The sequence below is a fragment of the Podarcis filfolensis genome (genome assembly GCF_964270895.1).
Source record: "Podarcis filfolensis genome assembly, chromosome: 10".
Taxonomy (NCBI): Eukaryota; Metazoa; Chordata; class Lepidosauria; order Squamata; family Lacertidae; genus Podarcis; species Podarcis filfolensis.
This window is the reverse complement of record NC_139612.1, coordinates 66,074,255-66,096,036: the sequence shown is the minus strand read 5'-3', so window position 1 is coordinate 66,096,036 and position 21,782 is coordinate 66,074,255. Positions and strand designations below refer to the sequence as shown.

The 21,782-nt window shown below is 46.1% G+C and overlaps 1 long non-coding RNA gene across 2 annotated transcripts in view; it reads right to left on the bottom strand.

The window, feature by feature from the left end:
• The window catches only part of LOC310743135, a 252,921-nt gene extending 234,258 nt beyond the window's left edge, over positions 1-18,663 (bottom strand). The window contains exon 1 of one of the 2 annotated variants that reach the window (XR_014538789.1): positions 18,531-18,663. This is a non-coding gene — a long non-coding RNA (uncharacterized lncRNA). Of the gene's footprint in view, positions 1-18,484; positions 18,510-18,530 lie in introns of those variants that run through there. The other variant, XR_014538790.1, reaches the window with a different exon arrangement.
• Between the last annotated feature and the right edge of the window lie 3,119 nt (positions 18,664-21,782).

Below are 21,782 nucleotides of genomic sequence, written 5' to 3'. Positions count from 1 at the left end.
GAAATGGATAGAGGAAACCAACCATACAATGCAGAGAAACCCCATTAGTTTCCTTAGACTGCAATGCATGGCAGCACCTTGTTCTAGAGGTCTGCATTTCTTGTATGGGCTTAGGACAAAGAAGCAGGCGGCCTGAAAACCCAGCTTTTTAGTAATGATAAAAAGAGATCAAGTTTCTAGTCCTTGTGGCTGTGAAGAAAATTTCAAAATCGCAGCTAATTAAAAAGGAAAAAATTGAATTATACGAGGCACAGAACCAAGCACTTGGGGAGAAGGCATTTAGCTCAGTGGCAGAACATCTGCTTGGCATGCAGAAGGTTAAAACCAATCAAATAACCTGGTTTGGTCTCCAGTTTGGTGTGCCTAGAGAGCTACTACCATGTAGTCAATCCTAGATGGACCAACAGTCTAGGTCAATATAAGGCAGATTCCTATGTTCATGAGCCTCCATGTTCAGAAGCATTTGCTGAGTACCAATGGCGGGGAAATTACAAAAACAATAATACCATGCCCATCTATTCTGAACGGCTTCCTATATAAACACATAATAAAACATTAAACATTAAAAAGCTTCCCTATCAAGGGCTGCCTTCAGATATCTTCTAAATGTTAGGTCGTTATTTATTTCTTTGACGGGAGGGTGCCGCCACTGAGAAGGCTCTCTGCCTGGTTCTCTGTAACCTTACTTGAAATATACTCAGAGTCGCAAAGTGATTTCATGCTCTTTATTCAGCTCATAGTGGTGAGGAGGAATGAATGTCCCCTCAAAGTATCTGCTTTATATACATTATTTACACAATGGGCTGCACATGATTGGCTAATTCCGGAATTCTACTGTAAGCCAATCAGGTTGTGGATTCACTTCTATCTGGAGCATGATTGGGTGGTTCCTGCCAACCAATCATACTGCTGCATTGTTCTAGGACCAATCAGACTGCTGCATTCTGAATCCTATTGTTCTAGGACCAATCAGACTGCTGCAGTTTGGATCCTATTCAACTCAGTACATAACATTACTTCTCGCAGGGAGGGAACCTCAGAAGACCCTCGGAGCTGGACCTCAGTGTCCGGACTGGATGACGGGGGTGGAGATGGTCCTTCAGGTATACTGGACCGAGGCAATTTAGGGCTTTAACGGTCAGCACCAACACTTTGAATTGCGCTCGGAAACTGGGAGCCAACGTAGGTCTTTCTGGACTGGTGTTATATGGTCCCAGTGGCTATACCATCAGTCATCACTCTGAGGCCGCATTCTGGATTAGTTGTAGTTTCCGAGTCACTGAAGGTAGCCCCACATAGAGCGCGTTGCAGTAGTCCAAGCGGGAGATAACCAGAGCATGCACCACTCTGGAAAGACGGTCTGCGGGCAGGTAGGGTCTCAGCCTGCGTACCAGATGGAGCTGGCAGACAGCTGCCCTGGACACAGGATTAACCTGCGCCTCCATGGACAGCTGTGAGTCTAAAATGACCCCCAGGCTGCCCACCTGGTCCTTCAGGGGCACAGTTACCCCATTCAGGACCAGGGAGTCCCCCACACCTGCCCGCCTGAGCTGCCTCCATCTCCAACAAACAGTATTTTGTCAATCTCAATCTGCTAGCCTGCATCCATCCTCCAGCCACCTCCAGCCACTCACAGAGGACATTGACCAACATAGACACCAACTCCAGGGGGCCTGGACTCCCACAATTTTTTTCCTGTGGGTGCCCGGCCCCCGCCCCTGCTGCCTTCGCTTGCTACCTGTCAGCGGCAGGTGCCCAGGTTCAATTGCATCAGCTGCCTGGACCATTTTCCCCATTCTGAAGGACAACAGAAGCACAGAGGTCAAACCTCTTTGGGATAGGGGTCGCGTGCATCAGTCCGGTTGCAAATTTTCCTTCCTCGTTTGCATCTCCACCTTCTCGGCTTGATCAAATCCTTCGAGAGTACAACTAAAGCAAGCAGATTTGTTCAGCGGGAGAATTCTGGAGCACCCTAGCGAGTGTGCAACTTTGCAGTAATCAACGGACCAGCATAGTGTTGTGGTTGCCTTGGAAACAATCAAAATGAAAAGTAAAGGAATTGGCTGCAAGGAGAGTCATCTTCCTATATATGTGCGGATTTATTGAGAAGGGCGATTTGCTTTCTATGCCTCAGTGCCGAACGATTGCTCATTGCAAGTGGTTAAGGGGCGAGATTTGGGATTTCAGAAGGGGTCCTTGCACAACACCGTAAACGCAACTCTCCTGAAACTGCGAAGGATGCACTTTTTTATATGAGGTATCCTGATTATAGAAACCGGCATGCATCTCACATTGCCAATGCTTGATTCTTCGCAGAGAAGGGGGAAAGCGACCAAAGAAGTCATCCTACGAAGAAATCCTCAACTTCTTTTAATTTAGCTTTGTGGTTATTTATTCAATTTCAGAGTCACTTTCTGTAAAAGTCTCAAAACAGTTCACAAAAATGTTTAAAACCGACACAGTACAGATGTAAATGTGGTCAGTTATTGGGACCAGATTCAGTGCTCCTATAAACCCCAATTTAGTTACCACCTTGCAAATAAGCCTCCACAAGTTACTAGTCCACAAAAAGGTCAAGTCCACATATGTCTAAATTAGCAACCCAAGCCTTAAATGAGGGGGGGGATGTGGGGACTGTGGAGGCTTCTCCCTATGTGGGCACCTGAAAGTATTTCTTACAGGTAAGTGGCTATCTAAAATCACCCTTTATTTATTTCATAATCTAAATACACTGTCCACCTATTTTAGGATATGAGGCAGGTGACAATGACCTAAATCAATATATATATAATCCCAGAACTACCTTTTTCTTGTTACAGAATTTGGTTTTTTTCATCCATCCCACCTTCCTTTCTCATAGATGTTTAATACCTGGGCAATGCCAAAGCGAGTAGAATTTCAGGGTCTTTCAGGATTAGAACTCTAGTTTCCAAGGCAACAATTTGTATGTGAGTTTTAATGCAGAGTTCCCCCCACCCCCGAGAGACAAGTGCCAGTCAAATAGATGAGAACAACAGAGCCAAAAAGAAATAACTGTAAGCATCGTTTTATATCCCCCTCCCCAAAGAAAAACAGTTTGAACATACTTTGCCATATTTAAACTGGTCGCTGTGTGAGATGCTTTAATAAATAAGCCCACTTATTTATAAATAAGCCCACTTAAAAGAGATTAAGGACTCAGCTAGATTGGTAAAGAAAAAGTGCTTTATATGTGTTGTATATGCGATATAACATTGTGGCACCAGATGGCGCTGTGGAGTCCCGTTTTCCCCTACTGGATTTCCCTTCATGAGTTTACAACGCGTTTAACTGAATCACTTCTTTGACATCTAGATCCAGCCTGAGATATCTGCAATGGGTTGAAAGGATGTTGTTGCTTTTCCCAGACAGGACAAAGAAGACAAGCATCATTCCTGCAAACTCCTTTGCAGCTATCAGCACCGAAGCAAGTATTTTTTTGGTGGAGATGCTTCCCCAAATCAACTTGCAGTCAGAGAGCGTGGGCAGGTTTGAAATCAGTGGAAAAAGCTGCCACAACCCCATACATACTATGAAACAGTGAATGCTTAAGAAATGGCAACGTAAGCAATGCTTTTCATTGCTGCTTTTGCCTAAAGCAGAATTCAAAATAAACCTGTACGTTCCAGCGCAGGCAAAACTGGAGGAGGAGTTTTGGACTAGTGACATTTGTCCAGGACCTCATGCTTGTAAACTCGTCAACTTTTTAAAATAACGTATAAAGGCTCAATGCTTTGAACACGTGCTTGAGATATGGAAGAAGCAACAGGTGCTACTTTAACCGATGGTCTGAGTCAGTCTAAGGCAGGTTCCTCTCTTCCTGCTTAGATATTTCCATCAGAGACTTCAGTGAGGGTGAAGGTCAATTTTTATCCCGTTTTTCACCTGGGATTCTAATTTATGCTTTTCCATTGTTGACTGCTTTAGGGTCGCTTTAAGGTGTAAGTGTGTGGCAGAGAAAACAGCAATTATCCTCTCTCCTATAATATCTAAGGTCACCATTTCAGCATCCATAAAGCATCATATAGCACCATCAGCACTTCTCTTCATTTTCCTCGCGTCGCCTTTAGAGTTGACTTTAAAAGTACGTCTCCATCTGGTGCTTAAAGTCGTCCTCTCCAGGTTTTCTTAATTTTGTCGACTCCCTGTTTTCTCCGACGTTACGGCCAAGATCGCTCGGCTCATTCCGCTCCTAGAGCACAACTGGGAGAGCTTTATTTATGGCAGCACTGACAAGGACGTCCAGACGAACTGCAGCAAAGCTTGAAGAAAAGGGAATTAAAATAACACAGAGAGAGACAACAGCCCTGAGGCACATTATGTGGAGCAGAGTCCATGTTTTGGAAAACGTGAAACATTTGTGGAGATGGTCTGTTTCAGGGCCGGCCCAAGATAGCTTGGCACCTGAGGCAAACCCCAAAATGCATACCCCCCAACAATTCTCCAATGCAAATAGGGATGTCGTTGTTCTTCTTCTTCTTCTTCTTCTTCTTCTTCTTCTTCTTCTTCTTCTTCTTCTTCTTCTTATTATTATTATTATTATTATTATTATTATTATTATTCCCCACCCATCAAAACATTAAAAAACTTCCCTATCCAGGGCTGCCTTCAGATGTCTTCTATAGGCTGTGTAGTTACTTATTTCATTGGCTCTGAGGTCACATAACTCCATGCCCTCCAACATTTCTCTGAAGAAAATAGGGACATCCTAAGGGAAAGTGGGACATTCCAGGATCAAATCAGAAACCAGGACAACTTCTGTAAATCCGGGACTGTCCCTGGTGTAATAAATGAAAATCTGCCCTTATTCCCTTATGGGGGACATAAGAGCCCTGTAGGTTCTCCATCAGACGGAGAAAAGAACAGAAGCCAACCAGAGAATATTGAGAAGCAAAGCAGCTCATAAGCCTGATCTTTATTGATCTGTTGCAACAGGGTGCTCCCCTCACACGCAGGAAAGGAGGAGGACCCTGAACCCAGGTATGCCCACCCTTATATAGACATTTTAAATTGCCTGCCCTGTAGTCCAAGACCACCCCCAGAAACATCATACATACATCACAGAAAGGGTTCAGCTCAAGACCACCCCCCAGACACATCATACCTACATCACAGAAAGGGCGGTCTACAGCAGAAATCTGAATGCGTTGTTTACCTCCTGTCTGGCAGGTTACCTGTTAATGCTTCCTTGATTGGATACCCTGGGGAGCCTGGCCAGTCTTTTGTAATGATAAATACCTAGTTTCCTGACCCAGGTTACAGGCTCACCCTATTCATACACAGACATACCCTTAAGACACGATTTGTGAAGGAAAAGACAACGGGCTTTTCCATTTTCCTCTGACTTTGCAGAGGAAAACATTTGGTCAGTTTGGGAGCCAAAATGGCTCCAGGGCTGCCCTCCTGTGCTGCCTCAGACATGTGGTTTATATATTTATGTATGTGTTTGCTTGGTACATTTATGAACATTTTATATATATATATATATATATATATATATATATATATATATATATATATAAAAGACCTTAATTTTTTTTATTTCAATGGATAGCACCCTAAAAGTTGCCTTTTATAAAGGAAAAAAGAGTGCCTATCCCATCTGAAACATGGGAGTGGGAAGGCTAAGTCTAAAAGTAAACGAAGGTAAAGGTAAAGGGACCCCTGACCATTAGGTCCAGTCGTGACCGACTCTGGGGTTGCGGCGCTCATCTCGCTTTACTGGCCGAGGGAGCCGGCATACAGCTTCCAGGTCATGTGGCCAGCATGACTAAGCCGCTTCTGGCGAACCAGAGCAGCGCACGGAAACACCATTTACCTTCCCACCGGAGTGGTACCTATTTATCTACTTGCACTTTGATGTGCTTTTGAACTGCTAGGTGGGCAGGAGCTGGGACCGAGCAATGGGAGCTCACCCCATCACGGGGATTCGAACCGCCGACCTTCTGATCGGCAAGTCCTAGGCTCTGTAGTTTAACCCACAGCGCCACCCGCGTCCCTAAAAATAAACAAACCAGGCCTCAAATCAGTGCCATATGTGTTTGTCCTCTTTGCAGGCAAAGGCTGGTGGAAGCTTGACTCATGACGGGGTGGGGGAAATTTTAAAGTCTTCTGTGTGCCCTACCAGAACCAAGTCCTGAGCCGTAGTCTTTGGAAGGGTGTGGGAAGGAATAAGCAACCCCCAGAGCAGACTTCTTGTACATATGAATAATATATTTTATAGTACCATTTAACATGCTGAATCTGTACAGTGGAAAAGGAAGGGGAGGGTAGGACAATCCATCTTCCTCGTCTCACAGGAAAGTAGTGCTGAGGATTGCTGAAGATGGATGGCTGGATAGTACCGTAATTACAAAGAATCTTTTTTTTATTAAGCAGCACAGTTCATTTTCATTCATTCCGCTGCTTTGTTATATTCCTTGCAGTTTGTTTCCAAGTGATTTATAGGCTCCTCTGTGAGCATCACAGCACCTTCAGCGGTTCCCTGTTGTTTATTTTCGCTTGGCGATGAAACCACCCCCTTTTAAAAAAAATCCACACAAGAAAGAAAGAAAGAAAGAAAGAAATTCCAGTCTTTTACACACTTGCCAGCAGTGTTAGAAACTCAGATATATAATTTAGGCACCAAATAGATCCTTGAACCAAGGTTAGTCACCAAAACGGTATATCTAGATGCCATTTTTGTATAAGACGGCTCTAAAGTCTTATTTTTCAAACGATGGACTGACTGGGATTGATTCTTAGTTAAACATCTGGCCAGTTCAGATGACAACCATGAGGTAGGTTAAGAACTTTGAGAACTTTGATCCAGGGACAGTTCATATATCCATTAGTCCATTTCGACCTCTTTTTCTTAATAGTGAAATGGAGCATTCATAACCTAAAAAATATTCTTCACAGCTGTGAGCAGGGCACTGGGACGGGGTAAGTGAAGACAAGCGACAACAACTAGCTATAACATTGTTCACTGCTCCTGCTCAGGCTGCGTAGAAAAAGCCTTTTGGTCCATGAAATTTATTCTGGGATGGGGTATTTGTTATATACTGAAGTTCTCACCCTGGGCCAGCAGGGGGATACTGTAGATAGTTCAGGTCCACATATGCAAATAAGGGATTGAAAGTGACGTTCAGTGATTGGATAGTTACAGAAAATGGTTACTGTTGCGTTGTAGTGGAGCTCTATATAAGCAGGTTGGCTGAACCCTTCAGTTCACTTCTGTTCTGGCCTGTGAATAAACAAGAGCTGTTTGAAGAATCGCTGTGTCGTCTGATATGTTCACCCACAACTTAACATTATTAGTGTGTGAAAACAGTCAAGATCCAAAAATCCCCAAGATGGCGTCTGCCAGCAGCGAAATGGCTTTTGGATTGATTCAGCACACACACTCGCGTGTGAGGAGATACTGCAACAAAAGAGGAGAACGATACACTAAAATCCACACAGAAACACATCATTGCTTACTTCAACTCGCTTGTGGAAACGACTCAGAGGCCATGAAAGAAGGAAGATTAACAACAGGAAGATTTAAAGGAACTATTGGAAAGACTACCCAAGGCAGCAGAGATATGAGATGATCAGAGGCCCAAACAAACATGAAGCATGGGATGTCCCAACAAAAAATTTATAATTTAGGCAGAATATTTGGACTAATGGACATGCATTTGTATAATTGGGAACATTTAATGTGATGTGATTGGATTGTTAAAATGGGAAACTTAATAGAAATGATTAAAAAAAAAAAAGATCCAAAAAATCCCCAGGTATGCACCTCCAAACAGTGGAGATGTTAGGCAGCATCCTGACACCCAGGCATCCTCACTTGGTCGCAAGTTGCTGATGTTGTTGTTTAGTCGTGTCCGACTCTTTGTGACCCCATGGACCACAGCATTCCTGTCTTCCACTGCCTCCCGCTGTAGCCTTCTTAGACTTTACTGACTGGTGGGATCTGCGTTGCAGACGGGAGGAAGGAAGTCAAATGACACCGAGGTTGATTCACAGAAAGAGTTTATTCTGCTCTCCGGATAGCAGAAGGCACTTGTGTCGTCAGTTCACAGCAAGTCCAAAGAAATGAGAAATTTCATGCAGTATATATATCCTCCAGGCACCCTCTCCCCCCTTCCCCAGGAATCCAACCACGTCAGCTTATACACGTAAGTTGACATCCATGACCATAAACAGATATTCCTGTTCCGGTACTCTTGACCATAAAAGGTAGTTCCTATTCCTATACTCTTATCTTGGGGCAGGAGGTCACCAACTCTAAGAACACTCCTGGCGCCGTTCCCGGGTCTCTTGTCAGACCTGACAAGGTCTATGCGTCTTTGTGGTCAGGATGTAAGATAAGACCCAGACGTGCCATCCCTGCTGCATTCGGAACTGGCAAGGTCATCCATTGCCGTCACGGACTGATAAAGGAGAGGGCTTTGAGCACTTGTTTATACAGCTGGCTTTCTGTTTATACACTGACTCAAGAGCTCAAGTTAATGCATTTTAGAAATGCTCCCTTGGAGGAGGAAAAATGAGGATTTTGGGTCCTGTTTCAGACTGACTGCACAGAAACCCATTCCTTCCCCCTTCACCGCAGATAGCTGATAGTTGCTGATAGCTAGGTGCAAAATGCACCTGGTGCCTGGCTAATTTCTAACACCGCTTGCCGGGGTATACGTCCCATTGAACTCAATGGGGCTTGCTCCTGATCTGAGTAGACACGTATCAGATTACCCAGGTATCTATAAAAAGAGCCTCAGTCCCCCCAGCGTTAAGTGATGGCAGAGGGCAAAAGGGAGGCAGGACAGCCACTGCCTTCAATAAACGGATCACCACCTACCTGTCCCACCTGATTGCAAGACTCCTGTGGTCCGTTGAAGGACATTCACTTTTCAGATAAAAGTTTAGAACATAAGAAGAGTCTGTTGGATCAGGCCCATCTAGTCCAGCATCCTGTTCTCACAGCGGCCAACCAGATCCCTGTGGGAAACCCGCAAGCAGGATTCAAACATGTCAGTTATAACTGAATCATAAGTTGAAAATTAAAATTAAAAGATGACGACAGGCCTTATTTGAGTGAAGATATTTTCTGATGGCAGCCTTCATGTGAAATGCACAACTTTTCTCTTTTGCGAAAGCTCACCTACCCAGGGGCGAACGAATAATAATAATACAGTGGTACCTCGGGTTACATACACTTCAGGTTACATGCGCTTCAGGTTACAGACTCCGCTAACCCAGAAATAGTGCTTCAGGTTAAGAATTTTGCTTCAGGATAAGAACAGAAATTGGGCTCCGGCGGCGCAGCGGCAGCAGGAGGCCCCATTAGCTAAAGTGGTGCTTCAGGTTAAGAACAGTTTCAGGTTAAGAACGGACCTCTGGAACGAATTAAGTACTTAACCCGAGGTACCACTGTAATAATAATAATATAAAATTTTATTTATATCCCGCCGAAGCTGGGCTCAGAGCGGTTAACAACAATAAAAGTAACACAGCATTCTAAAATCAATTCATTCTAAAATCAAATCAAAATCAAATCAATGGCAACCATTGGGCTAGAGTTCTGTGAAGATTACCAAAGGAGGGGGTCAGGCTGTGCCTTGGCCAAAGGCCAGGCGGAACAGCTCTGTCTTGCAGGCCCTGCGGAAAGATGTCAAGTCCCACAGGGCCCTAGTCTCTTGTGACAGAGCGTTCCACCAGATCGGGGCCACAGCTGAAAAAGTCCTGGCTCTGGTTGAGGCCAGCCTAACCTCCCTGTGGCCCAGGACCTCCAAGATGTTTTTGTTTGAAGACCGTAAGGTGTCGTGACACCCAGGGCAGGGCATCGCTATGTAGGGTGCATGTGTGGTGTCGCTACGTACGACGCATGCGCCGTCCATAGCGACGCCGCACATGTGCTGTAAATAGCAGCTTGCCGATGGCAGCACTCCACTGCCATACGGACAGTGCCGGGATCCTCTGCTTGCGGCTGCAGCCGCGAACGGAGGACACTCTACATGCGGCTGTAGCAACGACAGAGGGATCCCACTGCCGTCCGTACGGTGCTCGAGTAGTGTCGGTGGCAAACTGCTATGTACAGCACATGTATGGCGGTACGTGACACCGCACATGCGTTGTACATAGTGGTTTGCTGCTGGCATCCTCTGCTGGCGGCTGCAGCCATGAGCGGAAGATGTTCCACATGGGTCTGCTTCAGCACGATGGCTGCTCACACCGCTGCCATGGCTGGGCAAGCTGCCGCGGGGTGCCTTCTTGTCACCCCCCCCCAGACATGGCCCCCGGGGCGCACCGCACCCCCCGCACCCCCATTGTGACACCACTGCAGCCACCTCCTGATCGCCCCCCTTCATGTCTTCTATGATTCCAAGAATTATTAACCCCCAGCTGATGCTGTTTGGATTTCCTGCAAAAAAACCCTGCATGCAAAATGCAGACACATTAAATGTCAAAGTTTGGCCACGGGCTTTGCCTTCTCCTGTGTTAATTAATACTGCCTTGTTTTCTCAGGGGCGGAAGCTGACAGGTTGTTGAGCCAAGTCCCGAAAACCAAGCTGCCGCTATTAAGGACGCAGCTAATAAACCTGAAACATCTTGACACAGAAAGAGCCTTTCCCTGATTTATGTGACTCTTGAATTGCACAGAGACCTCTTTAGCGAGCAGAGAGCCTAGATCCCAGCTAAGCAATTTGTTCTTGTAGGTTTCACAGTATCTAGTAGATAATCCCGGAGAGATTCAAAAGGAGCATGTGGGGACGGACAATTATTAGCTAGGTCAACTTCTGTCTCATTTCTCTTGAGATACACTTGGCAGAAGTTACACCTGTGTCTGAATCGTGTCTCCCAAGAGCTGAGCAAAGCAAACATGTCCACTATCATATTCTAGATGATTTTGCTTGTATATAAGATTTTTCCAGACCTTCCAAGTGTTCCTATTTTCCAGGGACAGTCCCGGATTTACAGACTCCATCCCGGTTTCTGCTTTGAACCCAGAATTTCCTGCTTTTCCTTAGGATGTTGCTTTTTTCATTGGAGAAATAATGAAGGGTATGATCCCCCCCCCAGCTGTTAAGAAATAATTCTTTTTCTGGGGGGGGGGGGGAGCATGATCCCAATGATTGCTGCACAGAATGTAAAAAATAAATAAATGCCAAAATGTAAGGGCAGGTATACAGTGGTACCTTGGTTTAAGAACAGCTTAGTTTATGAACAACTTGGATTAAGAACGCTGAAAACCCGGAAGTAGGTGTTTTGGTTTGTGAACTTTGCCTTGGAAGCAGAACATGTTCCGCTTCCTGTTTAGTGTGTTCCATTTGTAAATTGAGTCCCCCGTTGCTATGGGAAAGCATGCTTTGGTTTAAGAACACATTGGTTTAAGAACGGACTTCCGGAATGGATTAAATTCGTAAAATAAGGTTGTTGCTGTTTAGTCGTTTAGTCTTCGTGACCCCCTGGACCAGAGCACGCCAGGCACTCCTGTCTTCCACTGCCTCCCGCAGTCTGGTCAAACTCATGCTGGTAGCTTCGAGAACACTGTCCAACCATCTCGTCCTCTGTCGTCCCCTTCTTCTTGTGCCCTCCATCTTTCCCAACATCAGGGTCTTTTCCAGGGAGTCTTCTCTTCTCATGAGGTGGCCAAAATATTGGAGCCTCAGCTTCAGGATCTGTCCTTCCAGTGAGCACTCAGGGCTGATTTCCTTCAGAATGAATCGGTTTGATCTTCTTGCAGTCCATGGGACTCTCAAGAGTCTCCTCCAGCACCATAATTCAAAAGCATACATTCTTCGGCAACTGTATTTTATTTCCTCCTCTGTGTGCAAGCCCCAGTTCCATCCTCTGGATGGCAGCAGCTGTCTCAAGTCCTTTGCTAACACCCTGTTTAAACAATCAGCTTCTTTTTCACAATCTGTTTTACCGGTTTGATGAATGCAAATGTTTTGTGGTTTGCTTGTTTTACACACACACACACACACACACACACACAAACACACATACACACACACACGTTTTCCACTGCTCCATGACTTGGGGCGGAATTGTACATGAGCCCATGTCTATGTACAGCGACGCCTTCATTTTAAGGAGCCCAGAAATATTTGAGTGGTGGAGCAAAGAGGGGAGCTGTACTCTTTCCTAGCGACAGTGCCTCGTTTCAGACATGTGTTGGGTTCTTCTTATCACTTCACAGCAGCTGGCGAAGCGCAAGAGACCCACAGGCAAGCCGGCTGCGAGGAACAATTCATTAAGTACACATGCCCCAAACACTAAATAACAGATCGTTTTGCTGACTAAATGAGAGACAGGCAGATTCACGCAAATGCAGATGGCAAAATCTCACTGCGGTATATTTATAGCCGGGGATTAGCTTGTCGTTTTAACAGCACCTCCACCCCAAACAAATGAACTCAGGTCAGTTAGATAAAGTCCATCACTTTAGCTATTTGTCCCGTAGGATATATTGCTCAAAGCTGGTCTGTCCCCGGTAACGCCCTATTTATGTCACTAGTCCATCTCGAACACTTGTTGATTTGAAGCAAGTCATCATGGTGACCTATATTAGAACAGGCCCAGAGCCAGCGAAATAAAAATGCCTCAGTCAAGGCTGCCCTAGGCTGAAAAGAACATGTGCGAGGTTTTGAGTTACACAGCACTCTTCTTCGGGGATTGAACCTACAACCTTGGCATTATCAGCACCACACTAAGCTAACGTTTTTGATTCCTACAGTCGTGGGAGCGTTTGACTTCCCCTGGCAATCCGACATCGGAAGTGTCAGGCTAGGATAAAACTAATAACCGGCTCGCATTATAACTTGACGATGTGACGGCAGCCCCAGCGGTGCTTGTGTGTGGAGAGACGGCTCGCCTCTGATTGCTTATGGGAGCGGTTTACCACCAAAATGTAATTTCATTTATTAGAAGGAAGCAGCTTATAAAAATATATGAAACACAACAGGTGGCGGAGAAGCACAGCTTTGGAGACTAATGAGCGGCGTTGAAACAGACCCCAAGCAACAACAACCCCCCCCCAAAAAAATCCCTCCTGCAATGACTCCTGTTGATGCAATTTGCTTTTGGCTGGGTGTAAATCAATCAGGAAGCATTCAAAGCCAACTTATCTCAAGGTGTTGAATTAACTAAGCAAGTGTGCTTCATCTAAAGTTATCGATGAGCTGGTTCATCACAACCGAAAGACAGAGGTGTGCGTCTTTCTCTCTCTTCCCCCTCTCTATCTTGGAAAGATGGGGAAGGGAAGCAAGAATCATCCAGAGGGTGGAGTCAGCGACTGGCAGCCACTAAGCCAAATGTGGCACTTTGAGTGATGGCTCCCTCTGCCCCAGCTGCAACAAAACATGTCTCTCCTGTGTCGGCCTCTGCAACCACAGCAGGCGCTGTAACTCTTCAGCCGTTTGACTTCACCCCCAAAAATGTACTCTTCCATTATCCTCCAAGACGGACGGATGCCAACTGTTAAGTTGTGGGTTGACATAGCAGACGACACAGCGATTTCTCCAAAGCAGCTCTTTATTTGTAAGCTGGAACAGAACTGAACTGAAGGCCTCAGTCAGCCTGCTTATATAGAGCTCCAGTACCTTGTTACTGTAACAACTTTCTAAAACTATCCAATCACTGAACGTCACTTTTGATCCTTCATTTGCATACAAACTATCCAATCACTGAACGTCACTTCAATCCTTCATTTGCGTAACTATCTACAGTATCCCCCTGCTGGCCCAGGGTGAGAACTTCAGTACATAACACCACCAACAACAATTTTCTTTAAAAAATCATCCAAGTAGAAAACTAGGAACATAGCAATCTGCCTTGTTGTTGTTGTTGTTTAGTCGTTTAGTCGTGTACGACTCTTCGTGACCCCATGTACCAGAGCACGCCAGGCACTCCTGTCCTCCACTGCCTCCCGCAGTTTGGTCAAACTCATGCTGGTAGCTTCGAGAATTCAGACCAATTATTCCATCTAGTTCAGTGTTGTCTACACTGACTGCCAGCCACTCTCCAGAGTTTCTCAGCCCTACCTGAAAACATTGGGGATTTAAGGACCCACCTCAATTTTTCCCTCCACCACTCCCAGGGAGATTTGCACCCAGTTTCTTGGGCAAGTTATTTCCTCTTTATGACTAGGTGAACTCCGACTCCCCAGCAAAATTTTGGAACTAGTCAGGCCCCTGTTGGCAGTGATTCTGTGGAAGGTGCCCACAATCATATTTCAATTTCCAAATACACTTCTGGGTTTAAAAGGGGGGGCTAGGTAAAGGTAAAGGGACCCCTGACCATTAGGTCCAGTCGTGGCCGACTCTGGGGTTGCAGCGCTCATCTCGCTTTATTGGCCGAGGGAGCCGGCATACAGCTTCCGGGTCATGTGGCCAGCATGACTAAGCCGCTTCTGGCGAACCAGAGCAGCGCATGGAAACGGCATTTACCTTCCCACTGGAGTGGTACCTATTTATCTACTTGCACTCTGACGTGCTTTCGAACTGCTGCATTGGCAGGAGCAGGGACCGAGTAACGGGAGCTCAACCCGTCGCGGGGATTCGAACCGCCGACCTTCCTAGGCTTTGTGGTTTAACCCACAGCGCCACCCACGTCCCAAAAACGGGGGCTACCCCTGCCTTAAAGCAGTGGAAAAAGCTGCATGATCTTTGGGGATGTCACCCGGCCTGTGATTCTGCTTTCAAATCTGGGAAGCTAGCAATTCACTGGCTTGCAAAAGCATCTTCCTGGCGCATTGTGCATGCAGAACAAACAAACTGTTACAACAAAGGCCCATCAGCCAATTAGCAAATTTACCACCCTCTTTCTGACATTCCCATCTGAGCTTTAGCATAAGCCTGGTTTATAGTCTTGCAAGAAACCCCAACAACCTCAAAAGAACATTCGTCCCCCTGGGGAAAAGCAGTCTACCTTGAGTTATCCCTTGGCTATAACCACGCATTGCGCATCTGTTGGCACCAACTTACAGCTTACAGCTCTCAGAAAGCTGAATGGGGTTGGGCAGTGGAGAATATTCATTACAGTTTTCCAAGTTACTTGTGTGTGCTGAGCAGAAATCTGTTAACATGACACAGCTACGTAAACTGCTAAACCAAGAAGCATAGTCTGTCTGGGAATGAGGGAATGGTGACAAGGGACACCATTTTAGAGTTTGGGGGTAGCAGGTGGTGGCCGTTTAGGGTGGAATTTGGCAACATCAGACCCTCCAAGCGTCCTTACTGTCCAGGGAGAGTCCTGGATTTACAAAAACCCTCCCGGTTTCTGATCTGATCCCGGAATGTCCTCCTTTTCCTTAGGACATCCCTATTTTCATCAGAGAAACGTTGGAGAGTATGGAGTTATCCAACCTTTGAGCCATCTGGAGGCAGCCCTGTACAGGGAAGGGTTTTTCTTTAATGTTCAGTGTTTTATTGTGTTTTCATATATGTTGAAAGCTGCCCAGAGTGGCTGGGGCAACGCAGTCAGATGGGCAGGGCGAAAATGGTAAAAATATTACTTTTACTATTACTATTATTAAACAATAGGATGCCCTTATTGTCCAGAGGAGGGCAACCAAAATGGTCAAAGGCCTGGAAACGATGCCTTATGAGGAACGGCTAAGAGAGCTGGGCATGTTTAGCCTGGAGAAGAGGAGGTTAAGGGGTGATATGATAGCCATGTTCAAATATATAAAAGGATGTCACATAGAGGAGGGAGAAAGGTTGTTTTCTGCTGCTCCAGAGAAGCGGACACGGAGCAATGGATCCAAACTACAAGAAAGAAGATTCCACCTAAACATTAGGAAGAACTTCCTGACAGTAAGAGCTGTTCGACAGTGGAATTTGCTGCCAAGGAGTGTGGTGGAGTCTCCTTCTTTGGAGGTCTTTAAGCAGAGGCTTGACAACCATATGTCAGGAGTGCTCTGATGGTGTTTCCTGCTTGGCAGGGGGTTGGACTCGATGGCCCTTGTGGTCTCTTCCAACTCTATGATTCTATGATTCTATTCTATGATTCATTGTAGAAATGTTGGAGGGTCTGAGGTCTCACTTTCTGCTTTCATTTCTATGCAAAAGTTGTTATGTACTTGTCAGGGAATTGGAGGCAGAGAAGGGGGAGAGAATGGGGACTTACAGAGATCAGGCTCCGTTAATCAGCAGCTGTTCTTCCTCGGACGAGGAAGGTGACGAAGGGCTGTCAGGAGGCAATGAATCTGAGAGGGGGGAGCCACTTCCGGGGCCCAGCCACTCTCGTAACAGAGGAAGGAAGGGGGTTGGGCTCAGGAAATGGATATGCTGGGGGAAACGGAAAGCCCCTTCAATCGAGGCAACTGACTCACCATGATGGAGACGGACTTTTGAGCTCTTGTATATAGCTTGAAGAAACCAATAAATCTTTGTAAATATGGTTGGATTCCCGGACTCTTATCTCTACTAGCACCCACCAATCACTCCTGACAGTACTGAAGTTCTCACCCTGGGCCACCAGGGGGATACTGTAGATAGTTTTCACTCAGGTCCACATATGCAAATAAGGAATTGAAAGTGACATTCAGTGATTGGATAGTTACAGAAAGTTCTTACTGTTGCTTTGTAGTTGAGCTCTATATAAGCAGGTTGGCTGAACCCTTCAGCCCAGTTCTGTTCTGGCCTGCGAATAAACAAGAGCTGTTTGAAGAATCGCTGTGTCGTCTGATATGTTCACCCACAATCAACAAAAGTGAGTCCCGTTGGTTTGCCATCAGCATGACAACCCTGTGAGGCGGGTTAGGCTGAGAAAGCCTTGTGACTGACCAAAGATCACCCAGTGAACTTTGTAGCGGAGCTGGGATTCGAACTCTGGTCTCCCAGGCACTTTAACCTCCACGCCACCATGTCATGGAGGGTGGTGGCATTCACAATCCTTGATGGGGTGTCAGCAGCAGCAGTGAGGAGACAATGGAGTCAGAGGCAGACCGGGAAGAACATTGGCTCCATCATGCCAAAGGCCAACTCAATTTATTATTTTAATGATTGTGTTTCTATCCCGCCTTTTTCTTCAAGGTGGCATACATGGTTCCCCCCTCCTCATTGAGTCCTCACAAGGAGGAGGAGGAGGAGGAGAAGGAGAAGAAGAAGAAGAAGAAGAAGAAGAAGAAGAAGAAGAAGAAGAAGAAGAGGAGTTTGGATTTGATATCCCGCTTTATCAGTACCCGAAGGAGTCTCAAAGTGGCTCACAATCTCCTTTCCCTTCCTCCCCCACAACAGACACTCTGTGAGGTGAGTGGGGCTGAGAGACTTCAGAGAAGTGTGACTGGCCCAAGGTCACCCAGCAGCTACATGTGGAGGAGCGGGGAATTGAACCCGGTTCACCAGATTACGAGTCTACCACTCTTAACCACTACACCATGCTGGCTCTCAACTGGCTCAAGGTCACACCCAGTGAGCTTCACAGCCAAGTGGGGATTTGAACCCGGCTCTCCCAGTTTCTGGTCTGACACTCTATTCCAGGGGTCAGCAAACTTTTTCAGGAGAGGCCGGTCCACTGTCCCTCAGACCTTGTGGGGGGCCAGACTATATTTTGAAGGGGAAAAAAGGAACAAATTCCTATGCCCCACAAATAACCCAGAGATGCATTTTAAATAAAAGGACACATTCTACTCATGTAAAAACACGCTGATTCCCGGACCATCCGTGGGCCGGATTGAGAAGGCGATTGGGCCGGATCCAGCCCCCGGGCCTTATTTGCCTGCCCATGTTCTATTCTAATCTTCCCAGACTTGGGTCTCCAGCTGGTTTTGGACTACCGTTCCCATCATCCCTGACCACTGGTCCTGCTAGCTAGGGATTGATGGGAGTTGTAGTAAAAAAACAGCCGGAGACCCAAGTTTGGGAACGACTGCTCTAACCACGACGCAACACTGACTCTCAAGCCCTGGTGTTTCTTCCCACTCTGAAATCCAGTTCTTTCGAAAGGGAAACAAAACAAAAGTGACATAAAGCAACGATTTGCAGCACAGCACAGCAAATGTGTAGCAAAACAAATGGCTGTGCATTTGCCGCCGTGTTCCTTATTTATTGTGTGCAAATAAAATCCAATTTCCTGAGGATCTGTTTGTTGTGTGCTCTCTTTTCTTCTAATATAATTTGATAACTTCATCATCTCAGCTATTTGCCACAGCTTCCCTAGGCAGCCATCAAGAGTAGCAGAAGAAGCCTGATTATTCTAATTAGTAGTGGCACACAGACCCTTGTGGCACCTGGAAGATGTCTGACAAATTCCTCCACAACACAAATTTTGGGCTCCCCTTCCTTACTCTACACAGCTCCAACTCCTCTGACAATACTTAATGTATCAAGTTTATTTATTTACTTTGGGCATTTATACCTTATATCTCAGTGGGATGCTGGTGGCGCTGTGGTCTAAACCACAGAGCTGAGGGCTTGCCGATCAGAAGGTCGGCGGTTCAAATCCCCGTGACGTGGTGAGCTCCCATTGCTCGGTCCCTGCTCCTGCCAACCTAGCAGTTTGAAAGCACGTCAGAGTGCAAGTAGATAAATAGGTACCGCTCCGGCGGGAAGGTAAACGGCGTTTCCGTGCGCTGCTCTGGTTCGCCAGAAGCGGCTTAGTCATGCTGGCCACATGACCCGGAAGCTGTACGCCGGCTCCCTCGGCCAATAAAGCGAGAAGACCACCGCAACCCCAGAGTTGGCCACGACTGGACTTAACGGTCATGGGTACCTTTACCTTTATCCCATCCAGTATACCTGAAGGAGTGTCTCCACCCCCATTGTTCTACCCGGACACTGAGGTCCAGCGCCGATGACCTTCTTGTGGTTCCCTCGCTGCGAGAAGCCAAGTTACAGGGAACCAGGCAGAGGGCCTTCTCAGTAGTGGCGCCTGCCCTGTGGAACGCCCTCCCACCAGATGTCAAAGAGAACAACAACTACCAGACTTTTAGAAGTCTCCGGGGGATCAGCACCGGCCATTACCCTAACATAGATAAAAGGCTGTTGGACCCCATTGCGGGAGCAACATTGCTGTTTGCCAGAACCTGTCTGAGATCCTGTGTCTGACCTTGCGTGGTTTCCTGCCTGGTGTCCTGCCTTGACCCTGTTGGACTGACTCCTCGTGGAACCCTTGGATTCAGGATTGGACCTGGACTGTGTTACTCAGGTTACCCTCAGGCCCAGCACATCATGTCACCATAATTCCCAAAAGTGTGACATATAGGCATAAATATATACAAAGAACCTGCCAATGGACCACATAGTACAGAATCTTGATCTCATGTTGGCCAACCATTTACTCGTGAGTAGCCCACAAGTAGGAACTGAAGGCAACAGGAGTCTCACCTCCAATGTTCCCCAACTCCTGGGATTCAGAAGCCTGCTCCCAAAAGCAGAGAGATCTGGAAAAATGACCTGGTGGATCATGTTCTCCTAGAACTTCCACTCAATCTGTATTGATCTCTGCATTTATCACAACTGCAGCGCACAACGGTTGGTCTCAATTAACTGCAACAGGCCATTAAATTTATTTCTCTTAGAGAACTCGAGCTCTTATCTTGGCATTGATAAGCCAATTAACACATCGAGTGTGATTTTTAAAAAAATAAAAATAAAAAATCCATAGGCTAATTCAGTCCACAAATGATGCCACTGACGTTCTGGATGAATCCAGTGGTTTCATGTAGCACTAAAAATGTGATCTGATAGCTGTGGCTTTCTTAGGGGAAAAACAACAGGATATATCGCATTTTCTGTGGAAAGTTCACTCTTAAGTTTTTCTCATCTTCTTTCCAAGCAAGAATAGGCAAATCTGCCAATTTCGGTTCCCCCCAGATTCTCAACTTTCTAGTCTGAAGTTCATTTCTCTACATTTTGGCATCAGTTTGGGTTGGCTTGTTTTTTCAAATAAAAAAGCCCCCCCCCCGATAATTCATCAGCAATTTCTTTTAATAATCTCTATTGTTCCGTGGAAGCAGGGGACTGCCTGGGGGCAGGGTGTTATTATTTCCTGTATGTTTCCTTTCTTCTTGTCATTTGTATATTTCCATGTTTTCTGAAAGTCAATAAATGCCTTATTTTTAAAAAGAGAGCTTGTCAGCATTCTAGTGCAAATTAAAACACAGTATTAAAAACTCAAGAGCAGTGCTATTTTTCTCGAAAAAAAGAGGTGCCAGAACTCTCCATTAGAATTCTCATAGAATGGCCATGGCGCCCACTTGAGGGGGGCCGGAACTGAGTTCCAGAAAGTTCCAGCTGAAAAAAAGCCTTGGCCAAGAGGGTCCGTAGGGAAGATGGCAGTCTTTCAGGTATTTGGGTCCTGGGTCCTTAGGGCTTTAAACACTAATGTGAGAACCTCAAACAGGGAAAGGAACTGAGAATCAATTCAGCACACTTCCAGTGTGATTTTGACTAAGGTTCACAAATTTGCAAAGCATTTCCCTCTGATCTGACGCATTTTTGTATTTCATCTTCATGAGCATATGCACTTTTATGCACGCTTTACCTCAGCATGTGCGTTTTTCCACACCGCTACTTGGCTGGTGGCACTGTGGCTTACACCACAGAGCCTAGGACTTGCCGATCAGAAGGTTGGCAGTTCAAATCCCTGTCACGGGGTGAGCTCCCGTTGCTCGGTCCCGTTGCTATTTAAAGGTAAATAGGTACCGCTCTGGCGGGAAGGTAAACGGTGTTTCCGTGCGCTGCTCTGGTTCGCCAGAAGCGGCTTAGTCATGCTGGCCACATGACCCGGAAGCTGTACGCCGGCTCCCTCGGCCAATAAAGCGAGATGAGCGCCGCAACCCCAGAGTCGGCCACAACTGGACCTAATGGTCAGGGGTCCCTTTACCTTTACCTTTACCTTTACTTGGCTGGAGAGGTGCACTGAAAAATCTGGAGGTGCCCAGATTCTCGGCTGTGTTTTGGTCCAAGTATTGTCTCAGAACATGAAAAGGAGTAGCTCCTTCTTTAAACGTGAGCTGAATCCTTTTTTCCTCCTCACCCTTTTCCCCAGGACAAGCATTCTCCATGAAAGATTAATTCAGGCGTTTTACATCCAGGCCTTATTGCCAAAGAGTGACATCCTTGTCAACGAAACTCACAGCAGGTACCACGGCGAAAGCTGCTGGCTAGGACCTTGTGAAGGGGAGAAAACATACATCAACTCATTGATTCTCCATTAGCACTCCATTAACTTCCCAGTCTGCCTCCCTGACTCCATTCCTCTCAGTTCAGGCTTGAAACAGGTACTGAAATTAGAAGTGAAGGAGAATCATGCCGCCAAGCTTTGAGGTCAGCTCCTTCTCTCCCTCCCTCCCTTCCTCTATTGCACGGGCCAAAGCAATAGAAATAGCCTATTCTCGTTCCTTATGACACTAGTTTAATTGCTTTTTGGTACTCTTATTACCATCAGTGCTTTTTTACGAACAATAAGATATTTGCAGAAATAGAGTGATACTGGTAAGCAAGAAATACCGTATTTTTTGCTCTATAAGATTCACTTTTTCCCTCCTAAAAAGTAAGGGGAAATGTGTGTGCGTCTTATGCAGCGAATGCAGGCTGCGCAACTATCCCAGAAGCCAGAACAGCAAGAGGGATTGCTGCTTTCACTGCGCAGCGATCCCTCTTGCTGTTTTGGCTTCTGAGATGCAGAATATTTTTTTTCTTGTTTTCCTCCATCTGAATTGGTGGTGATCACTGCCTCTTGTGGCAGCGAGTTCCATAGGTTAACCATATCCTGTGTTCTTTCCTTTATCTGCCCCAAATCACTCAACCCTCAGCTTCACTGGATGTCTGCAAGTTCTGGTGTAA